The sequence below is a fragment of the Orcinus orca genome, chromosome 14 (genome assembly GCF_937001465.1).
Source record: "Orcinus orca chromosome 14, mOrcOrc1.1, whole genome shotgun sequence".
NCBI lineage: Eukaryota > Metazoa > Chordata > Mammalia > Artiodactyla > Delphinidae > Orcinus > Orcinus orca.
The window spans coordinates 57,881,091-57,898,170 of record NC_064572.1 but is presented as its reverse complement, the minus strand read 5'-3'; the positions used below and the strand labels follow the sequence as shown (position 1 = coordinate 57,898,170).

Sequence of the window (17,080 nt, the reverse complement as noted above, 5' to 3'; positions counted from 1 at the left end):
CACTACATTTTCACTTCACAGGAAGAGCCCCAAGTAACCAATCTATGCTTACTCTCTCCCCTCTACCCTCTGCACTTCTCTCCCTTACTCTCTCCCCCTCTACCGTCTGCACTTCGTCTCCCATACTCTCTCCACTCTACAGTTTGCACTTGTCTCCCTTACTCTCTCCCCCTCTACCGTCTGCACTTCTTCTCCCTTACTCTCTCCCCCTCTATCATCTGCACTTCATCTCCTATACTCTCTCCACTCTACAGTTTGCACTTGTCTCCCTTACTCTCTCCCCCTCTACCATCTGCACTTCTTCTTCCTTACTCTCTCCCCCTCTACCATCTGCACTTTGTCTCCCTTACTCTCTCCACTCTACAGTTTGCACTTCGTCTCCCTTACTCTCTCCACTCTACAGTTTGCACTTCGTCTCCCTTACTCTCTCCACTCTACAGTTTGCACTTCGTCTCCCTTACTCTCTCCACTCTACAGTTCGCACTTCGTCTCCCTTACTCTCTCCACTCTACAGTTCGCACTTCGTCTCCCTTACTCTATTCCCCAGGAACAGTATCTCCAGCTCCTCACCACATCTGAAGCTGCCCCTGTCACTCTTAGGAAAGCACAGGCAGTCTCCAGGAATTCAATCTATGCACACTCAGGAGCAGCAAGCTAATTTTAATATCAGTCTTTGATGACCATGGCCAAAATAAAGTCAACTTAAAAAAAAAAAAACCAAGGAAGTAAAATCTAAATGGATTCTAGATTGATTTCTACCTTATAGAGAGAATTCATTAACACAATGATAATACTCTGCCACAGCAAGATTGAAAACATGGTTTAATGATGGGAAACTTGTTAACGTGATATAATAAACCAGTAGGTCAAATGTGAAAAAAGGCACGCAATCATCTCAAAGATTACCTTTTTGACTTTTGATAAATTCAACTCCCTTTCATTAAAAACAAACAAACAAAAACTATGAATATAAAACTCCTTCCAGGGCTTCCCTGGTGGCGCAGTGGTTGAGAGTCCGCCTGCCGATGCAGGGGACACGGGTTCGTGCCCTGGTCCAGGAAGATCCCACGTGCCGCGGAGCGGCTGAGCCCGTGAGCCATGGCCCCTGAGCCTGCACGACCGGAGCCTGTGCTCCGCAACGGGAGAGGCCACAACAGTGAGAGGTCCGCGTACCGGAAAAAAAAAAAAATTCCTTCCACAAAGTGATTTAAACAATTTTAAACCAAAAGCCAACATCATACTCACAAGTGGATATGAAAAGCATTTCCAATAAAATCAGGAATAAATTTGAAAGGTCTATTATCCTCCTCTTAGTTATCAATATTCGAATTTCTGATTTAAAAGAGAAATAATCATTATTTGCAGACGATACAATTCTCTACCTAGAGAGCTCAGGAGAATCAGCTAAAAAATTAAGTTGATTAAATAAAAACCTAAAACATATTTAAAAAATAAGAAGTATATGATTTACATGAAGACTACTACAAAACTTCACTAAGAGATATAAAAACATTTGAGTAAATTAATAAACATAACAGTATGGAAAGACTACAGTAAACATAATAATTTTTCCTAAATTAATATATATTAATATAATTATATATAATGTATATATTATATATAATAATATATAATAAATCTATATTATATATATTATATATAACATATTATATATTATAATATATAATAAATATATATATTTATTATAATCCCGATCAGGATATAAATAGATGTTTGAGATTTTGACAAAGTGTTTCAAAATTTAATTTATAAGAATAAGCAAGGGGCTTCCCTGGTGGCGCAGTGGTTGAGAGTCCACCTGCCGATTCAGGGGACACGGGTTCGTGCCCCGGTCCGGGAAGATCCCACATGCCGCGGAGCGGCTGGGCCCGTGAGCCATGGCCGCTGAGCCTGCACGTCCGGAGCCCGTTGCTCTGCAACGGGAGACGCTACAACAGTGAGAGGCCCACGTAACCGCAAAAAAAAAAAAAAAAAAAGAATAAGCAAGGAAAAATAAGGAAAGTTTTAATAATTATAATTAGAGAGAGCGTGCTCTGTGTGATACTAATATATGTTATAAGGCTAAAATAACTAAAACAGTGTGGTATTCATTCAAGAATTTACAAATAGATATCTTAGGCCTAAAATTGACTTTAGAATATACAAAATCAGATTAGGAATTGTCTAGGATTATCCAAAAAGTATATTATTTAAGGAAATTATATAAGGAATATAAATATATACATGAGGAAATAAATACATTTTGAAGGAAAATGAAGTATTTAGAAAACAGATTAGGTCTTCAACTCATAATATGTACAAAAAAAAAAACTAACTTCAAATGAAAAGTTCATTGTAACTAAAAGCCTAAAAAGCTAAAAAACACAGTTAATCACAGAAAGTAGATAAAGAATACAAATTTAAAAGCTGTGTAAGTAATCACCAGGGAGGACACAGACCTATCTGGCATGTGGAAATTAAAATTTTCTGTACATTAAGGAACATGATAAACATTTCAAAAATGATATTTCATTAATATTTATATAGAGTATCCCATAGTAGGATAAACGTAATTCACTTGATTATGATTAACAAAGTCAGGTGAAAAGTTATAAAATGTGAAAGCATGATCTCAATTTGGGAAAAAACAAACAGAAGAAAAAAAACTAGAAAGCCATGAACCAAATATTGGACTTCTTTATTGTGCCTTTCTGTTTCCCAAATTATCCAAAATTAACTTGTATTATTTTAGAATCAGGAAAAAATGCTAGTTGAGAAAAACAGCATCAAATAACAATGATATGTTATAGTCTTAATTCATTAAGAACTCTCAAATAAAAAAAAGACACATGGACAAAGAAAGTGATTAAATAATTAACCGGGAGAGCACACTGATGAGATATCAATGTTTTATTGTTTCCAGTAATCAAAGAAATGCACATTCCAACTATGAAGTACCAAGTCCGGTATCTCTTATTGACATACCACTGGAAAGACTACTCTAGCACATCATTAGTTGAAGTGCAAATTGTTGCAACCTTTTTGGAGAGCATTTTGACAGTACATATTTCAAGCCTTTAAAAAAGTTCTTCACTTTTAGTAATTTCAGTTCTAGGACTCTGTGCTAAAGAAAGAATTACAGATCTAGGCAATGGAGAGTTAGAAAAAATTGGGGATCAACAACTAAATGCCCAACAAGAGGGGAATGGGTAAGCCCCTCCACAGTACCACATGACAGAATGAGACCCAAACACTGAAATCAAGGTTTGGAAACCTGTAATGGAGTGGGAACATCTTTTTTTTCTTTTTTCTTTTTTCTTTTTTTTTTTGTGGTACGTGGGTCTCTCACTGTTGTGGCCTCTCCCATTGCGGAGCACAGGCTCCGGACGCGCAGGCTCAGCGGCCATGGCTCACGGGCCCAGCCGCTCCGCGGCATGTGGGATCCTCCCGGAGCGGGGCACAAACCCGTGTCCCCTGCATCGGCAGGCGGACTCTCAACCACTGCATCACCAGGGAAGCCCTAGAGTGGGAACATCTTAATGATGGAATGTTAGGCAAAGAATGCAGGACTGAAAATTGTGTATTATGTATCTATACTATGGTTTTAATTTTGTTTGAAACAAACAAACCTCCCAGTTCTGCTTCTCCCCAGCCAGGCGGCTTTGGTCAAATCTTTGAGTCCCTGAGACCAATTTCTTCAACTCTAAAAGTGAGAAGGGAGGACTTCCCTGGCGGTCCAGTGGTTAAGACTCCGCGCTTCCCAACTTAAGTGTCCATCGACAGATGAATGGATAGAGAAGATGTGGCACATATATACAATGGAATGTTACTCAGCCATAAAAAGAAACAAAACTGAGTTATGTGCAGTGAGGTGGATGGACCTAGAGTCTGTCACACAGAGTGAAGTAAGTCAGAAAGAGAAAAACAAATACTGTATGCTAACACATATATATGGAATCTAAAAAAAAAAATGGTTATGAAGAGCCTCGGGGCAGGACAGGAATAAAGACGCAGACGTAGAGAATGGACTTGAGGACATGGGGAGTGGGAAGGGTAAGGGGAGGGGGAAGGGTAAGCTGGGACGAAGTGAGAGAGTGGCATGGACTTATATATACTACCAAGTGCAAAGTGGATAGCTAGTGGGAAGCAGCCGCATAACACAGGGAGATCAGCTCAGTCCTTTGTGATTACCTAGAGGGGTGGGAGGGAGACGCAAGAGGGAAGAGATATGGGGATACATGTATATGTATAGCTGATTCACTTTGTTATAAAGCAGAAACTAACACACCATTGTAAAGCAATTATACCCCAATAAAGATGTTAAAAAAAATAAAAAAGAAAAAACTAAAAAAAAAAAAAAAAAAAAGATGTTAAAAAAAGACTCTGTGCTTCCACTGCAGGGGGCATGGGTTTGATCCCTGCTCAGAGAACTAAGATCTCACATGCCGCAGGGCGTGGCCAAAGAAAAAAAGAAAACAAAAAAAAACAAGTAAAAGTGAGAGGGGAACATTTGGATCCCTCAATTTTCACTGTTGCATGACACAGCATGTAATAAAAAAGTAATAAACAAATCATAAACAGATGCATAACGTCTGTATTAATAATTAAAAGATAGGGCTTCCCTGGTGGCGCAATGGTTGAGAGTCCGCCTGCCGATGCAGGGGACACGGGTTCGTGCCCCGGTCCGGGAAGATCCCACATGCCGTGGAGCGGCCAGGCCTGTGAGCCATGGCCCCTGAGCCTGCGCGTCCGGAGCCTGTGCTCCGCAACGGGAGAGGCCACAGCAGTGAGAGGCCTGTGTACCGCCAAAAACAAAACAAAACAAAACAAAAAAAGATAGAATATTAGTTGTTAAATTTTTGAATTAAAAATTCTTTTTTAATTAATTTTTTATTGAAGTATAGTTGATTTACAATATTGTGTTAGTTTCAGATGTACAACGCAGTTGATTCAATATTGTTACAGATTATACACCATACAAAGTTATTGTAAAATACTGACTATATTCCCTGTGCTGTACATTACATCCCTGTGACTTATTTATCTTATAACTGATAGTTTGTACCTCTTAATCACCTTCACCTATTTCGCTCCAACCCCTACCCATCTCCCGTGTGGTAGCCACTAGTTTGTTCTCTGTATCTGTGAGTCTGTTTCTGTTTTGTTATATTTATTCATCTGTTTTTAGATTTCACATATAAGTGATAACATACAGTATTTGCCTAAAAATTCTTTACTTTTAAACTAATAACTTAAACAAGTGGCATATTTTAGACCTTACTGCTTAGATAGTGATAATTCATTAGAAATAGGCCGCATGGCTAGAAATAAGCATGCTCTCTGATCCTCTGTAACTAATTTGATATGGGCTTGCCCGCCTGAGTCAGGAACACACTTCACCTGTTGTCAGCCATCCCATGACTTGGCACTGGTGAGGCCCTCAGTCAGCAAAGGGTAGTTTAGTCAAAATCCTAGATCTGAGAGATGCTCCAGAAGAACCTGCAAGGCTGTCTGACTGCTGTTGCACTGAGAGCGCAGGAATCATTTTTTGGAGTTCTTTTTACAAATTTATGTAGTTTCTGCACATAGCTCAAGAAGTTCTTGCCATCCCCTCAGATTCAAATAATATTTGAGCATATTTCTTTCACAACTGCCTGGAGCTTTACCAATCCCTCCCACTGTGAATTTTAGGACCCTGCTGGAGGCACGATGAAAGAATCCAGGCTGAGTTAGGGACTAATTAGCCTGCTGAGCAGCAGAGAAGTGAATCTGAGTTTGCTCAGACCACAGCAGTTACCAAAACTGCAGACTGAATGAGGCTCACGCTCTATCCTGTCATCCAAATTGATTCTACCTTTGGGGGGAAAAAGGAATATAATTTCACGCCAAAAGCATTTAACTTCTGTGAATTTTATCCACCTCCCTGAGATTGACAAACCAGACTATCAGAGAATGCTTCAGTTCCTCCAGGCAAACAGATCATAGGTGAAAATATGTTCATCAATGAAATCTGAGTTCGTGTTGTTAATAATAACAAATGAATTGAAACTTTCTTTAGAAATGACAGTAACTTGAACTAACTCCAGTGATATCCAAATTAAACTGTGTTATATGATATTTTAATCCCAGATGTGTCTAGTAAGCACTTGGTCACATGTGTTTTTCCCAATGATTTTTTTTCCATTCTCTAGATTTTCCATAGTCAGTGATATTATATAGTTTAAACCTAAAATAAAGTCATCAAAACAGAGTCTTTCCTTGCTTCTGCCTCTTTCCTAATTCTGAATATAGCAGCATTACTGTTTAATTATTAAAATGTAGCTGTTCCTACAAAGCAATAAAATTCATAAATGCTAACCACATTTTGTTATAGCTTTGAACTTGTGTGCACGTGTAATCAGCTCTTCTGAAGAAGACGTCCCAGTATTTTTATAAACGGAGCACATTTCACTGGGGCCACCACACAACGGAGCCAGCAGCAATGCCATCACTATGCAGATAATGGTACTGGCCAGCACTGCTCGACCAATAACCCAGTCAAGCACAGCCACCCTGTTTATGTTTATTTTGTTTTGTTTTCTTAAGCCTTAAGGGTAGAGGGGAAAGGATGCAAGAGTATTAAGTCTGCCTTATAGACTCAACGTCGTGAAGAAGAAGCAAGGAGGAGACTGGGGTTCCACTCTGTCCCTCTCGTCCCAGGCCCCACAGATGGCGGGCAGGGGAGGAAAGAACAAATGTCCTGCAGCTCCTGAGAGCAGAGGGGACCCTCTTCCTTGCAGAGGCAGAGAGACATCAGAGACCTTGGGGAGGTGCGGCTGTGCACCCATGAGAAGCAGCCTTGTGTCACTGCACCTGAAGTCACCTGTGGTCAGGGACAATGGACATTTCAGTGGCAACCAGGCAGAGAGAGGAGTAACGGAGTAAGATCCCCAGCTGCACCGGGGGAGAGCACCACGGGAGAGCAGAACCCCGTGAAGAGATGATGCTAGATTCTCCTTCCGCCATTCCACTGGGAGACTCAGCCAGAATAAAAATGAGCCTAAGAGCCAGGATTTGTTGAATCCTAATTGTATATCAGGCGCTGTTCTAAGCCCTTTACACGAACGATCTCATTTATTAGGTGCTACTGTTACCCCTCCCATTTAGTGAATGAGGACCCATTTAGTTTAGGCCTCAGCAGGACAAGTATTTTGCACGAGGTCACACAGATGCACATAAACAGTGGAGCCAGGTAAACAAATCCAAGCAACCAGGCTCCAGATCCCCAACTTGTAAAAGGCAATTAGAGAAACTACAGCGAGTTCTATTTCCTGCACATCCAGGTCTTTGGGTGAAAGGTCATACACAGTGTGCCTTAACTTGGGGTCTAGGTTTTCTCAAACTTCTCTCTGTCTCTCTAGCAACAGAAGTGCCCTTTCATGCCAAATCTAAGGCAGGACCTCACTGTATAAATAAAATGAGTAAGAGCGGGCTGCTCATCAGAAGCGGGTTGAAGGGCTGAGATCTTCGTCTGCCTGCATCTCCCTCACCTGACAGAGGCCCCGACACCCCGGGAGCACAGCTGGAAAATCAGTATCACTCTGAATTGTGAGCTTGAGAGACAAAAGCAGCACAGCTAGAAAGCCAACAACAGCCAGCTAAACCAAAGGAAAAGGAAGAAATAACCACCAGCCACCCTCCCAGCAGTCACAGAGGTACCTCACCATCCGGGCCCCGACACAAATCATCTCAAGTTTGAGCATTTGAAGGGCCAGAAGGAGGTGGAATTCAGGGCTGGAGCAGAGAGTCAGGAATGAGGCAAATCCAATAAACAGGCAGAGGTGGGAAGCGGAGCCAACAGGGCGCCGGGGCCAGCGGTCTGTGGTGAGTGAGCAGAGCTGCTGTAGGCACAGAGGTGGGAACCCGAGAGGGAGGCCAGCACAGGAACTGCTCCCAGAACCAGCGTCCTCCAGCTTCAAGCTGTCCACACATATTATATGAGATAGAAATGGCAAAAGCTTACCAAGTACTTTGATACACATGTTTCTTTTTTCTTTTCTTTTCTTTTTTTTTTTTTTTTGGTGTATGGGGACTACATCACCCTCCTTCTTGCCTATTCAAAAACTGCTTTTTCCTTCTTTACAGTAACATACCACTCAGTGGCCAGTACTGTCAGCCTTAGCAGACAGAAATGCCTGCTTTGGGGAGTCATGTGGGTAACAATTAAGAGTCCCAGACTATGTGGATTCACATCCCAGCTCTACCCGGTACTAGCTGTGTAACCTTGGGTAAGTTACCTAACTTCTCAGTGCCTGAGTTTCGTCTTCTGTGATACGCAGATAATAAAAGTAAGAGAACTGCTGTGAGGATGACAGGTTAATACACACAAAGTAGTTAGAACTGTACCTAGCAAAGTTCAAACTAAATGCTAGCTATTACTGTTCTCTTATTTTGACAGCTTTCATTTCCCTCCTTACCACTTTCTGTTTTCTCTTCCACACTCTATTAGTTCCCTATTGCTGCTGTGACAAATTGCCACAAATGTAGTGGCTTAAACAATACACATTTGTTATCTTACAGTTCTGGAGGCCAGAAGTCTAAAATGGGTTGGCAGGGCTGACTTCCTTCTGGAGGCTCTAGGGAAGAATCTGTTTTCTTGCCTTTTCCAGCTCCTAGAGGCAGCCTGCATTCCTCGGCTCCTGACCCCTTCCTTACATTACCCCTACCTCCTGCTAGGGACTCTGATCCTCTTGTCTCCCTCTCATAAGGACCCCCTTGATTACACTGAGCCCACCCAGGTAATCCAGGATAACCCCTCATCTCAAAATCTTTCATTTAATCACATCTGTGAAGTTCCTTTTGACGTGTTAAGTAACATATTTACAGGTTCCAGGGATTAAAACTTAGACAACTTTGGGGGACCACTGGCATTATTCAACCTACCACACGTCTTTCCAAAGCCTAAAGTTGCATACTGGCAAGACTTAGGTAGGTCCAGAGGGAAAAGACAATATTAGTAGCTAACTTTTTGAGCGCTGGCTATGTGCCTGGCACTATGCAAAGTGCTTTAGTGCATTATCTTACTTGGGTCTCAGAGCAACCCCGTAAAATTACTATCTTACAGAAAGGTTAACTTCTTGTCTAAGGTTGTACAACTAGTAGATGGCAAAGCTTATGTAAAACTAGGTAAATTTGACTCTAGAGCCCTTGTACTTGACCAAGAGTGCCTTGTCCCTACACCTTAAGCTATTATAACTGGAGTCACCATGACCACTAGGGGCCTTGGAGACTATGCCACGAGAGGTACACACGCTCAGGGGACACAGGCACATAGGGGTCCTGCAGAGTCCATGCTGTAAGGTCCACACAGATGGTGGAGCCTTCAGAACATCTTCTTACACTCAAAGGAGAAAGCCTGGGGTTACTAAAGAGTTTCTTCAAATGCAGATTTGGACCAAAAAGCCAAGAAGGGACCAGTTGGAGAGAGAAAGTGAGAAGTCCATTCCTGACCCCAGACCAGCCCTGCAGTTCTAATCAACCTCCCAGAAGAAGAGAGAACCTCACAGTCTTCCCTGGAAAGACCTCCAACTCAGAAGACCCAGATCCAGATTGATCCAGATCCTCTGAAACCCTACCAGGAAGTTTCAGAACCCCAGCTACTAACCAATTTAGCTATAGTCCTATCTGAAACTTTCTAATGAGGCAAGTTAAAGCTATTTGGATTCACTCAGCAGAAAAAGGGCCAGTCATTTGTTTTGGGTAATGAGCCCAGAGGTTGTTTCACGAAAGCACAATGGTCAAGGGAACGGAGTCTGGAGCCGGGCTGCTCTGACTGAATCCCGGCCCTGGCACTTTCTTGCTCTGATTTCAAGCAAGTTACATGACCTTTTAGTTTCTCAGTTTTCCCATCTTCAAAAGGGGCATAGTAAGGGAGATCCATATGTCCTTATCCAAAATCAGAAGGTTTCTGGCTTTCATAATGGTAAAACAGTACATGTGCCATATATTAAATAATGCTATAGGTGGGATCTGCAGCAAACATGTCCAATTGTTTCTGAAATTAAAATGTATAAATGTTCTTACCAGGTGAGAAAAATAAAGACCATAATAACCTCATGACCAAATTTTGTAGCCAAACTTATGAAAACCACAGTTTTGAGAGTTGTTGGTTTTTTTTCTTTGTTTGTTTGTTTTAACTTTGGAATTGCAGGTAAGGGATAACAGGTCTCTGGCATTTACCACCTAATGTTGTTAGGATTAAATGAAGTAACAGATGTAAAGTGCTTAGAACGTTGCCTGGCACGTAGTAAGCACTATATAAGTGTTAGCAACAACAACTACTATTATTATTCTCATCTAAATAGACTTGGTAGGGGACTATGAACAGGAAATTGTTAATTTATGACTAAATTTGATTTGTAAATTAGTACACTGGAGAGTAATAGTCATTAATCCTTTAGAACAATATCCCAGGGCAGATTTCTGAGATGATGGAAATGTTATATATCTTCCTTGTCCAGTACGGTAGCAACTAGCAACATGTAACAATCACTTGAAATGGGACTAATTTCATTTAATTCTAACTAACTTAAATTTAAATGCAAATAGCCCTATGTGGCTTGTGGCTACCCTACTGGACAGAGGGCCGAGTTCCAATCTGGCTCATGAAAACCTATTTAAGCCACAACACAGATGAATTACAGCATTAATAAAAACAAGCCTGAGTTCTATACCATGGGAGCAGAGAAGACCCCATGATGCTGAAGAGAGTTTTCTCTTCCTTTCTAGGCCCCATAGTTGGCCCATGGCAAAGTGCATCTTTGATATATTCTTCTTTCTCTACTCCCCAGTTCCCCATCTCCAACTCTCCTCTTGGGGACCCCCACATAATTGGGCCACATGCTTCCCTAAGCCCCCCCCCATCAATACCTCCCAGCCCTTCTACAGCAGTATCATGCTCCCCAGCCACCTGCCTTCCCTCTCCCAACCAAATTCCCACTTGCTCAATGCCAAGATCTCAACCAAGTATCCAGAGGAAAGTAACTTGATCAAACAAATCCACACTCTAAGCAGTTACTGCTTTTTCTCACCTCTTCCCTACTACTCCTTCTGAATCCGAAGCTCTAAATTGTTGTGCTCCCCTGGACCCCTTCTCCCCACAAGCAGAGGGAGCCCAGGCAGAGAAAGAAGGAGTCCAGACCGAAGCAGTTGTTGTCCTCTACAGGCCGATTGCCAGCCAGGTGTGTGGAAGGCAGGCACTGCCAACACACATGTGCACAGCAGCCTCGCTCCCTGCAAATATCTCCTCTTGCCCAGGAAGGGCAAGCATTCCCTGCTCTCTGCTTTAGAAAACAGCAAGCACAATTCTTTTCAATTTTCCTTTATTCATTTAAAAATTTGTAGGTAACAAATTGCACATCAAATGAATTGTTTAAAATACACGACAAAAGCCCAGGGAAGACTGTGATGAAGAACAGTTGCAAATACAAAAAGAAAACCAACCACCTTCATCGGAATCTAGCTTCACCACAATGCACTGGAGCATGGAAATTTTAATGACACAGGTCAACCTTGGAGTACATCCAAGGAGCTTATGTTACTATAAGGACTGGAAGACTGTCCCTCCAGCTCTTACTTGATCCCCAGGCTTGGACCAAAGATGATTATTATGCATGGCTCCTAGGTATAAGGAAAATTTTCCCTGTGGGGCTGTAAATGGAGGACAATTTGAATGGTAAACATTATGTTCTTCTCTGAATCCTTTTGGCTATATTATCTCCTTTTCCAAAGTAGAGATCTGTATTGAAGAAACAAAGTCGTAACACTATTTCTAGAGGGCCTTCTAGGCGCAAGCTCTGTGCCAAGAAAGCCACAGTTAATTCCTTCAGTAGGGAAAATGAAACATCTACATAAATCTCAAAGAACGCTGAGAGAAGAAAGGCTAGGGAGGTATTCAATAAAATGCTGCAGGCATCAGAGCTGGAGAATGTCGACTATTTGGGGCTGGGGTATCAGGGAAGGTCTCACAGCAGCAACAAAGACTTAGCTTGAAGGATGGTTAGGATTTAGAGTGGTAAAATGGAGCAGGAAGGGCACTCAGGAAGAGCAAAGGATGTTCTAGAAGACAGCATCATCAGGCATCCTTCAGCAACTATCCACGAAGACATGGCTACATACAGCATCCAGAGATAGTCCGCCACCCCTTCACCCCCAATGCCAACTGGCCCTGTAAGGGCATCTACAGGGTCACCTGCATCCACCTCCCAAGACAGGCTCTCAAAAATTCTTCCTGGTGGGGTGCAGCACTCTTGGCCTCGCCTGCGTCCATTCTGCGGCAGTGGCTCCACCCTATCCCTACCAGGGCTTCCTACCAGAAACACAAGGAAATTCACTAATCCTGCAGAGATCTAAATGACCTACTGGCAAATTCTGCATGATGAAACTAAAATTAAGAACCATGTGGAAATAAAACTTTTCCATCAAGTGAATCCTACTTGACATCTATTGAGGGAGCTCCCTCTTTAAAATGAGGCTGCTAAAAATCTTTGAGTGATGGATCTTACACTGAATAATTAGTTGAGTCAGTTGAACCAAGTGTTCTCATGGCTTAAATACCAGGCAAGATGTGCGGGGGGAACCGTAAATTTACACTGTGCATTTAACATTAGACAGAAGAAAGACTTTTCCTTCTAGGTTATTCATTATCACAGCATTAGAGGACTTTAAGAAAAAAGACGTAGCCATTCTAGTTACCAGTGAAAGTGAGACCAGGTCCAATATCACATTTTCTAGGACCTGATGTAGCTAATCGCTCCAGGAACAATCTCTTGAGCACTTTCCGTGAAATACTGGCGGCTAGGGGGCCGCCTCAGCAAGAGCTTATACTTTTACTTCTTTGTACTGCACACACAAAATGCAGTGGAGACCCGAGGCAAACATTTGAAGGGGCGAAGGAAGCACTTAACAGGGTATCCTCCAGCCCATGTGAGGGCTGGCCCGCGCCCCCTAGAGAGTCGCCTGCCTCAGTTCTCCCCTGGGGAGGGGCGTAGCTACCTGTACTCCCGCCAGGTACGCGGAGTGAGGCTGCTGCCCCTGGCCGGGTCTACTGGATTCAGAGATTAAAAGCCCATCTCTCCCCTTCTCCAAGCCTGAGGAACCGAGCCACAGAAACACCTCCTCACCTTTCCTCTTCTGGCCGGTCGCGCCGGAGTCCCCAAGTGCAGCGTCCCTCTGGGACGCGCCTGTCGCTGGCGGCGTCGGGTGTCCTCGCTACCGTGTGTCAGCGGCGGAGCGGACGACAGGAGCGCGCAGAGCCGGGCAAGTGCCCGGGAGGCAGAGCCCGGGGCGCGCCGCCCGCCGCCGCCGCCGCCGCGCCCACCCGGTCCCGCGTCGTCGTGTGCGCCCCCGCCCGGCGCCGCTCCTTCGCTCCGCGCCCGCAGAGCTCTGCAAGCTGCCCGGACGGCGACGCGGGCGGCAGCAGAGCCCCCGCCCTGGGCCGGGCTTTCCCAGAACTCGCCCGCCCGGGGTGAGAGGCCGCGAGCGCCACCGCGGGCCGCCGGGCGGCCGGGGGCGCGGCCTGAGGTGGCCCCGCCCCCGGGCGCGGGCCGCGCTGAGAAGGCAGGCGCGAGGGGCGGACCCGCCGCCACCCACGCCCCGGCCGCCACCCACGCCCCGGCCGCCGGCTTCGCGAAGCCAGCCCGGCCCCGGCCTCGGCCCCGACTTCAGCCTCGGCCCCCGGGGGCTGCCCAACGCCCGGGGAGCCGCAGCGGGAGCTGGCGAGAGCGCAGCGGGGTTGCCCGGCTCCGACTGGAGGTGGGGAACTCGGTCCACCTCAGGCCGCGGGAATTTAGTCTCACACTTTCCGCCAGGGACCGCCCGTGCTCGACACACACAGAAACCAAGGCTCTTGGAGGTTAAATTACTTGACCAAGGTTACTCTGGTAAGGGCAGCACCAAGTCACCAATCTGTTCGGTCATTCATCATTCAGATAGTTACTGTTGTGTGTGGCGCCGTGCAGTGCCAGGCTCAGGAGATACCCCTTTGACTGCTAATAGTGACCGTCCAAATAGTGACATCCAGGTCTGTGGACTCCAAATCTAGTGGCTTTCGCTGCTGAAGCAAACAAGAGCTGTTCAGCGCTGCCGGAAACTGCAGGCTCCGCACGGAGCCTTACGTAGCCGTCGAGGTGGTTTTTGTACCCAACTGGCAGTCAGGAGAGCCAGGCACCTGAGGAAAATCGAAATATCATCCCCCTCCCTTTCCCCTAAACCCCCCTCCCTCTTTACCTATTTTAATGGACTAACCTGTTGCATAGGTTTCACCCTTCCTCTTGTATTCAATCAGGACCGATTCCGGGGGCCCCTAGCCCTCCCGTCTGTCCACTCTTTGGAGCGAAGCATCCCTCACAACACAGCCATATTATTCTTCCTCTTCTACAGCTTTAATCTGTGCAGAAACCTTCACTGGCTCCCTGCTGCCTTCCAGACTAACTCCCCACGACTGTAGGAACCCAACATGGCCTGGTTATTAGGGACCACCCAACAGGATGCTTCTCCCACTCTGAGCCTCTACCTGGACCATGACAACCACCTCCCACACCCTTTTCTCCTGCTCAAGTATGACCCTTTCTTTCAGGTCACTGTTAAAAGTGGCCTCCCCTCCTTTGAGCCTCCAGGCGCAGGAGGGGCACCAAAGATTTCTGCCTGTAAGAAAAATACGCCAGCCTGGTCCTTAAACTGTTTTGCTGTTTTCTCACCACTAGGATTTTCCTGAAAATCAACGTTACCTCCTTCCTTGAGAGCCGGTTTTAGAAAGCTGTCTGCAGAAGCCTCTGAGGAGACTCTTTGTTCATGAAAAGCTTGAGACCTTAGCCCTAGAGGACTAGGGAGTAGTCATTTACTCTGACCCATGGCTCGCACGGTCCTGGACAGGTGAATGGAGGAGCCAGGAAAAAGGAAGCATTACTGACACTAAACAAGGTAGGCTATTTATTGAATATACAGTTGTGTATTATGGTCTTATAATGCATTTAATGAATTAGTAATATCAAACATCATGAATCACCTGGAGCCCTCAAAGACTTGTTTTGTGTTGTTAATTAGGCGCATGGGAATTAGGCTTGCAAACTGGTGGATGCACAAGCAGTTAACATTGAATCCTCCAAATGAGTCACTGCACCATTAGTAACCAAGGAAGGTCTAGGTCTGTTAGGCAGGAAAGTTATCTGAGTGTGATAATCAGTATCACCTATCCCTGGAATAGGGAGCCGTCCCCAATTTTTTGCAAAGAGAGCAGGTCCAGATCAATGGCCTTTGCTTGCCCCCCTCAATCCCTCTCTAAATGAGACTGGAGGGAGCCATGTCCCTGAGGCTGCCTCACCGCATTGGAATGTCTGAGCTAACAGTGCTTCCAGAGGGTTCATTGCTCCTCTGAACAGCACTGCCCAGACTTTCTGGAGATTTTAATTCACTCCCCAACCTCGCCAACAGTTGCACACAAGGTGCCTTTTTTACACCCTGCTCTCTGTTCAGTGAAACACAGAGACCATCTCAGGGGAACAATGGCTCCATTCAAGACTTTTTCAAAAGTACAGTGTATAACCTCCACACTGTGGGTTGCTGCCAGCTATTATCTGAAAGAAGAAAGACGGTCAGATAAAGTGCTTGTGAATTGGGGGAGCACTGGACAATTTCCATGGAAAATTCAGCTTCAGTAAACTAAGTTATGCATCTTTGTATACAAGACCATTTTGCATAGTCAAAAACAACAACAAAAACAAAAGTCCCAAGAAATAATGCTGTGGAAGCTATTTAAATGTAGTGCATCTTTGTTTGACATTTCAGAAGAAAGCACACATCTCTTTTGAACTAGTTACATAATGGTCTCCATTTGATGGAAATTGATTTAAGTTGTAAACATTGGGACTAGGGAACTTAAGTCGTAAAATCATTTTAAGAAATGGAATCACGTCCCTACTTTCTTCCTCTCACATCCTGTAATTTTTGTGATTGGTGGGGGGTGTCTCTGACTTCATGGTTGCTGCTGCCAGTGGGAGGCCCCACACCCCCTACTGCACATACTGCAGAAAGAAAGATTGGCCCTTTGCCACACTCAACAAGCCAGCCATCAGTTAACCCATTTATAAACAAACCTTAAGGTTGGGAACTGAGTAGTCAGCACAGGCACCATTGACAAATTTATTGATCTTTGTTCAACGGTAGCTAATTGCTAAGCAGAGGAATTTGCCCGCAGACTTCTGGGTAGCCTTGGAAGCCAAGGAAGAGCTGAAGGAACAAGGCAGCCCTGAGTTTAGGAGTTGCCATTTCCTCTCATTTGAAGTCAGTGTATCAGATTATACAGGGTTTACCAGCTGTGTTCACATAGGCTAGTGAGTTCAGATAGTGGGGACAGAGCCCAGAGTTATCTCATATGTGAGGGTAGAAGTACTAAGGCAGTTCGAGGTTGGTGAAAAATACCAGTGTTAACTGTTAGAGCAGCAGGTAGCTCTACTTCTGTTGGGTGGTAGGAATGTGGGTGAAGGAGATCTGTCTCTCAACACAGCTGGTATTAGGGGCACAGACTGATGTGGGTCCGCTTGAGTTGATAGCCTCAATCCACCTCCCAGGTGTGAGCCCCTGAGCAAGTTACTTACCTCTCCGTGCCTCGTCTTCCTCATCTGTAAACTATATCTGCCCTTCATGGTGGTTGTGAGCAGTGAGTTAGTCTATGTGAAGCACTTAGATTAAAGAAATACAACTCAGAACTCTATTTTCATTTATATTTACAGTATTTAAAAACTGTGACCTCCTTTGAATATTGCAAATATCTTGTTAGTGTTTTGACAGAAAGTCCATCCATCTTTTTCCCTTGAAACATTCTGGAATCTCACTGTAATATCTGGTTCAGTTGCTATCAGCAAAAGGCAGGTGTAGCTCAAATCATCTCAAGGAACCATAACTAAAAATTATAAAAGCACAATTAAAAAAGTTTTAACTGTGCTAGAATCCCAAAGCATAGACATTGGAGCTTGAGACTTCTCTAGATGTAGGTTTTAAAGTTTCATGTTGTTCTAAGTAGCCAAAATGTTGAAGAGGAAGAGAA

The 17,080-nt window shown here is 44.4% G+C and overlaps 1 protein-coding gene across 1 annotated transcript in view; it reads right to left on the bottom strand.

Moving 5' to 3' along the window:
* The window catches only part of PLCE1 (phospholipase C epsilon 1), a 317,578-nt gene extending 304,079 nt beyond the window's left edge, over positions 1 to 13,499 (bottom strand). Inside the window, exon 1 of the mRNA XM_004268360.3 lies at positions 13,161 to 13,499. The gene's annotated coding sequence lies outside the window, so the exon portion shown is untranslated. The remainder of the gene's footprint in view (positions 1 to 13,160) is intronic.
* Positions 13,500 to 17,080: the final 3,581 nt, after the last annotated feature.